The sequence below is a fragment of the Wolffia australiana genome, chromosome 16 (assembly GCF_029677425.1).
Source record: "Wolffia australiana isolate 7733 chromosome 16, ASM2967742v1".
Taxonomy (NCBI): Eukaryota; Viridiplantae; Streptophyta; class Magnoliopsida; order Alismatales; family Araceae; genus Wolffia; species Wolffia australiana.
In genome coordinates this window covers 9,406,190-9,416,777 of record NC_135850.1, presented here as the reverse complement: position 1 = coordinate 9,416,777, position 10,588 = coordinate 9,406,190, and the positions used below count along the sequence as shown (strand labels likewise).

The window sequence follows — 10,588 nt, the reverse complement described above, 5'->3', positions numbered from 1 at the left end:
CATGATTTTGTCGGAGTACAGAGATTGTTTTCAAATGTACCAATAATACCATTTCTGGTTGGCAACAACGGACTGATTCATTTACACTTCAATAGATGGAATCGTTGTTGCATGGGTTGATTCCTTCTCATGAGCATTCTACATTGTTTTGGACTACTGCCAATGTTTTGTCTCTACTGTAGAAATCGCAATCCGCCAGCAGCAATAATGATTTCTTTTCATTGACTTATGTTCGCTCCCCAAATTTCCATTAGAGAACCTACGGTCACCGTCACTCGGCGAAAACAAGAATATAGTACTTGTCGGAAATCTAATGAAGGATCAACTGGGAATATAATTCTCCCTCCTCAGGTAGATGGAACTCGTGGACGGCTCATCTGTTAACAGCACTTTCATTAATTTTGTATTGTTACTTTTTTAGCAAGAGTTTTGAATTTTTGGTAACAAGCAACATTACATGATTGAGTCCTGACTGGGGAAATATGAAAACCTTCCCTTTTTGGGAACTATAATAGATCTAAATTTGCAGATTAATAAGAACAATATGTTTCATAATATTGAGCTCATCTCGTCAAATGTGATTGAAGGAGAATCAGTTTGAGTGTAGTAGCCCTTGAGTGCTCACTGAAGTATCTAGATGTATAATAATTTAATAATGTAAATAATGAAGTATCTAGATGTATAATAATGTAAATGTCTCCAAGGAAACAAATGAAGCATAATCGATTAAAGTACGATCAAGAGAAATAATCTTTAGAAATTGGATTCGATATGAAAAACCTCATACAAAGGAAATGCAAGGCATTTAACTTGCTTCGGGACAGGATGAAATACTGAAATAGATTTAAAAATAGTTCAAAATTTGAAAATAAATTTACATTTAAAAAATATAAGAAAACAAAAAAATACCAAGGGAGACTATAATTCAAGTTATTGAAGCTGCCCAGACTAGAATTATGCCTTTCTTTGAGCACTTAGTAAAGATACTACTTGGTCACTTTACTTTTTGGATTTTAGAGCTTCTAGAAACTAGTAGAGCTGGCACACCAAGAATCAGATATGATAAAATCTCTCAAAGAATGTCGTGGAAGCTCTATAGAGAATACCATTAAAATTTATTGTCATTTTCATGACTTGCTAATTCTGTTAAGGATAACACACTTTTTCGTGATGTTATTTTCAATAATCTTCAGTTCTGAATGTGACAAAGGATATACCCTTATATTAACAGCTCTACCAATTGACAAAAATACCATACTTGTTTCAAAATTGTCCCTAGAATATCGTTCATGAAAAGGATATCAGATGTGATGTCATATTCCTTTTAGAAATATGCCCCTAAGTAATCATTTCCCCTTAGATATATATTTTGAATCATTTCTCGAGTATATTTAGTGCATTATATGTGGCTAGAAAGCCAATCACACATTCCATATCTTCTTCATGCTCATTAATATAACATATTCATTGTAGTGGATGTGTGGTTCTTATATGAAGTCTATAAATACATGATTGGGCTTAGTGAAATACATTAAAACTGTAGTATGAAGATCACTAGTCTTCGATAATATGTTCTAAATATTCCTATTCGAAAGATACTCGAGAAGGAAATCAAAAGTATCCAGATAGAATATCACTATCTAGCATCACTCCTATGATGAATATGGTTGGTTCCATAGCCACTAGTGTAGTGACACTTAGGATCAATATTGCAGAAAGAGTTCACCAAATTGAGCAATACAAATAAAAGAGTGACATTATGCCAAACTATCAATCAGGTTGATTCACATCATAGTTGTTAAAGTGGTCTTTACTCCTTATACACCAAAGACCTGATAGATAGACAATTGTACGCGCTAACTATGACCTAAGGAGATCTAACAATGGGATTCTAACTTCTTGTTTGGGCACATCAAGAAGTTCACGAAGATGATTGAGGGATCAAGATGGGATTGTCCACCCTCAATATAAGAGGAAACAGCTCAAGGAGGACAATGCAATGAAGTCCTTGGCAAACGCAATGAAGTATTAGAGAATAATTCTCCCATGATTTCCATTTGGGTCAAAATATACAAAGAAGTGTGTATCAAATCACTCACGAAACCTGTTAGTCATAGGTATCATTGACATATAACCCCTTGTCCACTTGGCGCTTCTATGATGACTTAGGGTACAGTCAATTGTCAAACCCTAATCGATCATTCGAGCTGTTGTGGGATTTAAGGTGCCAGTAGCTCATTCGTGCCCCCCCCAAATCATGTCTTTCAATGTATTGTGCCTTGGTATCTGTTCTTAACCTTGCATTGTTTTTTATTGGGTTGGTCCTTGATGGATATTATCAGGCCGTCAAGCCAATCACACCACCATGTTAATTTAAGTTCATTGAATAAAATATTTACGGTCATTATTCTTTCATGTGATATTTATAATGAAGTCCATAAATACATGCAATGACTTAGTGAATTATAATGAGATCATAATATAGGATCACTAGTCTATAAACATGTATTCTAAATATTATTATTCGATGGATAGTCGAGACGGATATCAAATTATCCAGATAGAATAGCACTAGCTGATCCTACTTATATGATAAGTATAGCTGATCCTATGGCCATTAGTGTGGCGACACTAAGGACAGATAGTGGGTGCTTTTTGGAGAAAGAGTTTACTGAATTGATCCGTACGAATCCCTGAATGTATTAAACCTAAACGTCAATCAAGTTTGATTCACGACATGATTGTATAAGTGATTCACCAAGGACCTGAGACACCAAGGACGTCTCATGAATCGACAACTACATTTTGGCTATGACTTACGAGCCTCTAATCATGAAATTCAAACAAGTCATAGATCGGATGTAGTAAGAAGCTCAAGGAGATGATTGAGTGGTCAAGACGAGATCATCCGTCCTTGGTATAACAGGAGATTGACTCAAGGAAGAAGATGTAGAAAATCCCTAGCCAGGGTAGTGAGGATATTTGAGGAGTTATCCAATGATCCCCATTAGGCATCAATACTAATCGAATGATAGATTTGGTTTTGACGATAAACCATACCTTAAGTCATTCGAGAGTCTCGCATCGACGTGCCGGGATCGAACGGCTTGTGTTACACCACAAGGAGAGGAGGGCTGATCAGTAGAGCGGCAACACAGGGTGACCGCATCGGTAACAGTGATTGGGAGAACCTTGGCTATGATTTGATATAGGCGACAAAGACAAGCGTCGGCGGTGTAAAGTGGCGTCTTTATATCCTGAGGCGGCATGTACTTTGCGGCGGTGAACTAGCAATGGCATGTCATATGGCGATCGTCTCCCTTGAAGCTACTCTAAGAGACCATAGCGGTGAGCATAGGATGGCGTAAACGCACAGCGGCATAGGGTGACTGCATCAAGGTACTATCGGACGTTTCCGACGGTGATGGCTGGAGTCGCTTCAATGATGAAGAAAGCAGTAAGCTAACTACTGGCGAACGAAGAAAGGCATCGGCGACGACGGCGGCGGTTCATCCTGTGGTGGCATGTACTTCACGGCAGTGAAGTGGCAGCGGCGAGTTGTTTGGCAATTGCTCTCCTCAAAACTACTCTAGAGGACACTAGGCGCACGTGTGGAGCATGTAACGACGGCAGCAAGCTCAGAGGCGAGTGTGGTGGCAAGAATAGCAGTGGCACAGCTAGGCACAGTGACGGGCTCAGAGGCAAGCGCGGTAGCGAGGTCTACGATGCAACTAAGTGTGGTGACGGGCTCTGTGGTGAGCGTAGTGACAAGGACGGCCAAGGCGCAACTAGGCGTGATGACGGGCTCAGAGGCGAGCGCGGTTGCATGGACAGCGGCGATGGCTTGGAGGCGTGATGCCGGACATCGTCAAGACGTCGTCCGGTCGACATCGAGGGTAGTCGCTCGGTATTGAGTCAGGATCTCGATCGGACGACAACATTCAGCGTCGTCTGAGTAATGCCAATAACAGGTATGAATGAAGACGAAAATGCGTGAGAGGCCATACTGTAGTACATGCGTGCGCCGAAGTGCGGTGTTGCCGTTCCAGAGATTGACGAAATCACTTTTGGTGAGGTCAAACGGACCTCCTGAACTTCGCCCGAGGGGGTCGAGGGCGAGTGCGTCGCCGAATGAGGTTACCCCGGTGTGATGCTCACACGCGTCGGGAGAACCTGACTCGTACCGGGCAGGTAAGACTCTCATGAAAATTATCGTCGTTTTCTCACCTGTCTCGCTCTCACCTATATCTAACCCGAGCGCGGAGGAGGCAAATCGAAAGTGCACTGAAGGAAGTAAAAGACGTAAAGAGTAACAGGGTAGGGGTACCTTCGTCGCTGGCGACGGATTTGTCGTAGCAATGAGATCCGGAGAAGACAGCAGGCCGAGGGCACCAACGTCAGACGGGAGCGGGGCGAGAGAAGGGCGGTGTGCAAGGCACAGAGTGGGGCTCTGGCACAACACAGGGCAGCGTGGGGTGCCCACGAGCATGGCACGCAGCGGGCACGGCACGCCGCGACCACGGTGCACAGGCGGGCGGGCGGGCCGGTGGGCGCAGCGCGCGGGCAACGCGGTGCGCTATCGGGCGCAGCGCGTGGGCAACACAGTGCGTGGGCGTTCACGGCGTGCGGGGGCCGTGACGCGCGGGCGGGCATGGCGTACTGGCAGGTGCGGCGTGCGAGCGGGCGCAGCACGCGGGTAGGGCGGTGCGCAGAACGTGATGCAGGTAGTGATTTGGCGTCGCGGCTGAGGCAGAGCTAGGCGATGACGGCAAATGGGCGAGGGGAGGGGCCGATGAAGTCCGACGGATCGAGACCGGCCGACGGCGACGGACCTGAACGACAACGGCAGTTGGATGAAGGGCTGCGGCGAGGCAGGCGGATCGGGCGAGGCCAACCGGTGCCAAACATGCGGGGTTGCGGCGAAGCAGGCTAACGGGACGAGGCTAGCCGGCGGCGGCGGAGCCAAACGGCGATACTGGGCGGCCAATGGGGCTGCGGCGAAGCAAGCTGACCAGGCGAGGCCAGCCGGCGGCGGCGGCGGAACTGGTCGGCGGCAACGAGCGGCGAGGGGGCTGCGGCGATGCAGACCGTGCGGCGGTGGAGCAGGACAGTGGGCGGTGCGATGCCGAACGTGCGACTGAGGAACTGGGCGGTGACGGGGCGAGGCAGGTCGGGCGGCGGCGTCTCTTCTCCTCTCCTTCTTCTCCCTTCTTTCTTCCCCTCCTCCCTTCGCTTCTTCCTTCTTCTTCTTCCTTCTTCTTCTCCTTTCTTCTTCTTCATTCCCTCCATGAACGTGACTCTTCAACTTCTTAACGTTATAATTTCATAGAAATATCAAGTGTTTTGGGGGGCGCCCACCCCTCCCTTATATAGGAAGGATGAAATGGGCCCCCTAAACGACAAAGGAAAAAAGGAAAATAAAGGGCTTGTAAGGCCCACTAGGTAGATGGGAGGGGAAGATACCCTCATATGGGTCCTTCCCCTCACTACAACGGCAAAACGATAAAGACGAAAAGTGGTGAAAAGGAAACAAGAAACAAGTAAGTCAAACGCTCCGAAGGTGGCGTGTCATCATGCCGAATATCTGAACCCGGGGTTGCGCGTCGATGCTGCGGCTCATCGTGTCGGCTGGACACGTGTCGGTGGCGGGCTCGATGACGGTGCTGGCTCCTCAAGTGACGGCCCTGCGGTGTCGGACGGTGCTGCGCCATCAACGCGAGAGTGGTGATGAGGATGGCGGTGCAACTAGGCGCGGTGACGGGCTCAAAGGCGAGCGCAAGGACGAGGACAGTGGCGGTGCGGGTAGGTGCGACGGTGGTACGACGACACGATGGGGTGGTAGATGCAGCCCAGACAGGCGATAGCAGCTGCGACTGCGGTTGCTACACGCATGCGTAGCTACATGGCTACCGCTGCACGGTTGTGGCTACGACTGCGGCTACAACTATGGCTACGACTGTGGCTGCGCGGGTGCAGTTTCGCAGGGGCACGGCTGCTCGGCTGCACATTGCGGCTGCGGCTGTGCAGCTTCAGCCTGCTCTAGTGGCTGCGGGCGCTCCGGTGTCTGCGGCCGCTGCGGAGGGCTATGGCCGATCCAGCGGCTGCGATCACTCTGGCGGATGCGACCCCTACAGGCAGGTGCGGCCGTTGCGGGCAGTTGCCAGGTTCCCTACGGGGGCCCCGGCGGCTGTGGTCGCTACGGGCGGCTACGGCCTGCTCCAGCGGCTACGGGCGCTCCGGTGGATGCGGGCGCATGTAGTTGCCCTGGCGGCTTTGATCGCTTCCGCGGTTGTAGCCGCTACGGGTGGCTGCGGCCGCCGTAGGTGGCTACATCAGCTGCTTATGGCTGTAGTGTTTTTGGTGGCTGTGGGCACTCCGGCAGCTATGGCTGTCTCGGGGACTGCGGCCGCTGCAGGCGGCTGCAGCCGCTCTGACGGCGACGCCTACTGCGGGCAGCTGCGCACGCTCCGGCGGCCACGCAGCTGCGACGGTTGCGGCGTGCTCCAGCGACCGCGATAGTGGAGGGCGGGTGTGGCCGCTATGGGTGTCTGCGGGTGGCTGCGGCCGCTGCTCGCGACTGCGGCCGTGGAGCGTGGCGGCAATAGCGCTCTAGCCCGACGGCAACGTGATGAACCCATGGACGACGCCAGTGTTTGCTGCTGTGGAGACGACAGCGCTGGCGATGGCGGCGGCGGCACTCTGACGATGTCACGATGGATGCCCTAATTTTCCATTGACAATGGCAATTTTATAATTCTCTCAAACTCTAAAACTATATAAAAAAGACAAAAAATAACCTCGAAAATACTAATGGACTACATCTTTCGATTCTCCTTTTTTCACTTGGCTCTTTTTTCTTAGGATGGACACCCCTCCCTTCTTAGTGGGGGAATATGGGCCTTCCCCCTTATAAAAAAGGGAAGAAGGCCCAAAAGTTTAAAAGAGAGGGGCCCAATTTAGGGAAACAAATTACATATACATGCCGGGCGAACGAAAAAAACATAAAAGTTATGTCTCGAGGCCGGATGGTCCACCATCATGATGGATTATACATATACGGTAAATGATGACGGTAAAGGTTCCATGAGAGAGTTTGAGACTACTCGGTATCTTCTAGAGCACGAGGTGTAGCTTGGCACCCCAAGGGTTGGAAACTTAACATATTGATTGGGTTAAATTGATCCCTATTTAACAAATCTATATGTTGATATACTTAATTAATAAGGTTGGTCAATAAATGTTATTTGGCCACTAAAATTTTCACTAGAATGATATATGGATCTAGAGGGTCGCATGCACAATGCCATAAGGGCATTGGTGGATATATTTTACTTCATAGGATTTTTGAGAAAAACTTAAGTAAAATATAAACATGGAAGTGGAACTCATTTTACGCACCCAGGCCAGCAAGATTTGAGAGCCCTCCCTTTATCCACTCTCTTCTCGGCTCATCCAAGGAGAGTGTCTTCATAGTGAGAAGATCTTCTAGATTTTCAAGAAGAGTTGAAGAAGATGTGGAGATCCAAGCATCGAGTGTTCGTGGATACTTCTAGAGGCCGGTCGCGTGAACGACTTCAGAACGATCTCAGAGCATCAAAGTCAAGGGTGGAACGAGTTCCCCAAAAGGTACATTCAAAATGTCTCGTTTTAAAGATCGATTGTGAATCAATAGACACGCTTCCGCATCCATGGAAACGTGTTTTCCATGGACGAACCAAGGCACTGAACCCAAGAGTCCTTCCATCAGACTAGTGTAAAAAAGTGCAGCGTGTGGTCCGGTTCAAATTTCAGACCCCTCATTGAACACCTCTTAGGTAAACCGCATCGTACATCAAACATTGCCTTATGTGGTGAGAATGTGTGTTTTCGGCATGTGCAGCAAGATGGCATGTGAGGCGTCGTCGGTTGGAACGTGTGTTTTCGGCTGTTCATCACAAACCTCCAGTGCTGCATCATGGCCACGAGATATTGCTGCTGGTATGGGTTCACCGCTGCAAACATCACTGGTGTGATACCATGGAAGTAACCTCGCGGCATGCCGCGGCTGGCACGCCGTGTAGCACAGTGGCAACACCAGGGCTAGTGCCATGGTCATCATCTTTCCCATATGACCACTGCAATTGCAACATGTTCATGGGCCCCATCTCAGCCATCATGGAGTTGTGGCTCATCGGCTGCCCATGGTATCTGCATGTTGTTTTCCATACCGCCGCCACCCACTGAACTTGTTGTTTCCATGGTTCTTCCCATAATTCTTGCCGTCGTGGCCACCGCCACTGCCCTATTGGTTCTGCAATCATGGTGCCCACTGTTACCCAGCTTCCCCCCACCAATAATCTTCTTCTCCAATGTACAGCTGCCCGTCGCCATCGCCACTTAACATGGTGGGTTGCCCTCAGCAATGCCACTTTTCTTCCCACTATGGTGAGGGCCAGTACAAATTTGTGCGATGTGCAAGGAGAATTTTCACAAAATTTGCACCGGAAATCACACAAGGGTTTGGGTGCAACCAAAAATTTGCACTTGTGCGTGAATTTTGTGTTGGACCTGCATTACCTTCTCTAATCTTTGACTGGCAAATGATGATGCATCAGTGACATAGAGAAATAATGGTTCAGTTATCTACCTGATAGCAGAAGATAACAGTATTATATGTGTTCACCTAAAGTAAAATATGAGTTTTGTTACTTTTTCCTTTAACGTGGCAAGTAAAAAAATCCCCACGTTTAGTTGACTCGCGAGGCCAACACGCGTAGATCTTCTAAGTTCAACTTGGTGGCTCGAAAACCGATAGGGCAGGACCACTGTTTATGGGATAGTTCTGGAGAAAGTTTCTCCTTAGTTTATTTGCTGGCACCACTCTCTAGAACAGTGGCTGTGCGCCTGCCTTCAGGTCAAGACGGGGCCCCATGTTCCCTTCATCCTTATCTTCGCTTTGATCATCCCTCCCCCTTCTCGCTGACATTTTTTTGCTTCATTACAGCTGGCATCCTCCGGACGCGTTCATTCAGTGCTCTATATAAACCATATCTTCGTCAAAGAGAAGTTCATCATCCTTGGTTTCTTCCACTACTCCTCTCTCTCCGGTGCTCAACCAAAGGTTACACTCTCCATGGCGTCAAGAAAAGTTTCTTCTCCTTTCATTTCCTCGTTCTTCGCTCTGGTCTTCCTGTCCTCATGTCTCTTCCCTGCTTCGGCCTTGCCGCGCAAGCTCACCGCCCTCGTCACGGAGCCGCCTCTAACCCTCAAGTACCATTCTGGTCCTCTCCTCAAGGGCACCGTCACTATCGACCTGGTCTGGTACGGTCGATTCTCGCCGTCGCAGGGCGCCATCATCGTCGACTTTCTCCGTTCTTTCACAGGGAAGCCGGTCTCCAACCCTTCGGTGGCCTCGTGGTGGAGCACCACCGGCGCCTACGGAACCGGGGGGACGGCGGTCATCTCGCTGGGCAGCCAAATCAATGACGACAAGTACTCTCTGGGCAAGTCTCTCAAGTCCGCCGACCTGGTGACCCTGGCCGGGAAGGCCGGGGCGAGCGCGGGCGTCGCCGTGGTGCTGACCTCTGCGGACGTTGCGGTGGAGGGGTTCTGCATGAGCCGGTGCGGGACGCACGGACAGAGGCGCCCCGGTTCGCCGTTCATATGGGTGGGTAATTCGGAGACGCAGTGCCCGGGGCAGTGCGCGTGGCCCTTCCACCAGCCCATCTACGGCCCGCAGACGCCGCCGCTGGTAGCGCCCAACGGCGACGTCGGCGTGGACGGGATGGTGATCAACCTGGCCGCGTTGCTGGCGGGAACTGCGACGAACCCCTTTGGAAACGGGTACTTCCAGGGCGCCAAAGAGGCACCGCTTGAAGCCGCGTCTGCGTGCCAGGGTATCTTCGGCACGGGAGCGTACCCAGGCTATCCTGGGAAGCTGCTCATCGACGGCGCCACCGGCGGCAGCTACAACGCCAATGGACTGGCGGGACGGCGGTACCTGTTGCCGGCAATGTGGAATCCTCGCACGTCTCGCTGCTCGCCGCTGGCGTGAACAATAAGAATACGGCACCGCCATAGAATTTACTTGTACAGCTTTTTTGTTGTAAAAAGAAACAATTTTTACGGGGTACCGATGAGATTCGGAAACTCAGTCAAAGTGTTTCTTGAATAGTTTAATGGGGGACCCCTTAATTTGCGTCAATCAATTCCTCATGACCTGTAAACGAGGTGAATCCTCTTCTATGGCAATAAAATTAGCCATCAAAAAGCATCAATGCAAGAATACGCGTCTTTGAATGAAGTCTTGTTTGATTTCCTAGGTCGATTTCAGGACATGCAGCCTCGGTCCGTCGGAGTAAATATCCATACACCACTAGTCAGAGATCTGAAGAAGAAACCCGTAGACCTTTAAAATCAGTAAAAACTTCAAAGAAACTGTGTTTAAGATGACCAAGTTATGGTGTCAACATCATATGACTCGGCTTCGAAGTGGGACGCATTTAAGAATCGGGCTTGATTTTGAAAATTCTATTTTATAGTGCAAATCTAATTCCTGCAAGCGTGATTAAATGAGAGTCGGTGAGCACAAATAAGCGCCTCTTTAATG

At 49.2% G+C, this 10,588-nt stretch overlaps 1 pseudogene across 1 annotated transcript; it reads left to right on the top strand.

Annotated features, from left to right (window-relative positions):
* Positions 1–7,580: 7,580 nt before the first annotated feature.
* On the top strand, positions 7,581–10,183 carry LOC144713578 (protein EXORDIUM-like 2 pseudogene; annotated as a pseudogene). The gene is made up of 3 exons (XR_013584100.1): positions 7,581–7,626; positions 7,880–7,977; positions 8,984–10,183. The product of XR_013584100.1 is annotated as a protein EXORDIUM-like 2 pseudogene (transcript).
* The last annotated feature ends 405 nt before the right edge of the window (positions 10,184–10,588 follow it).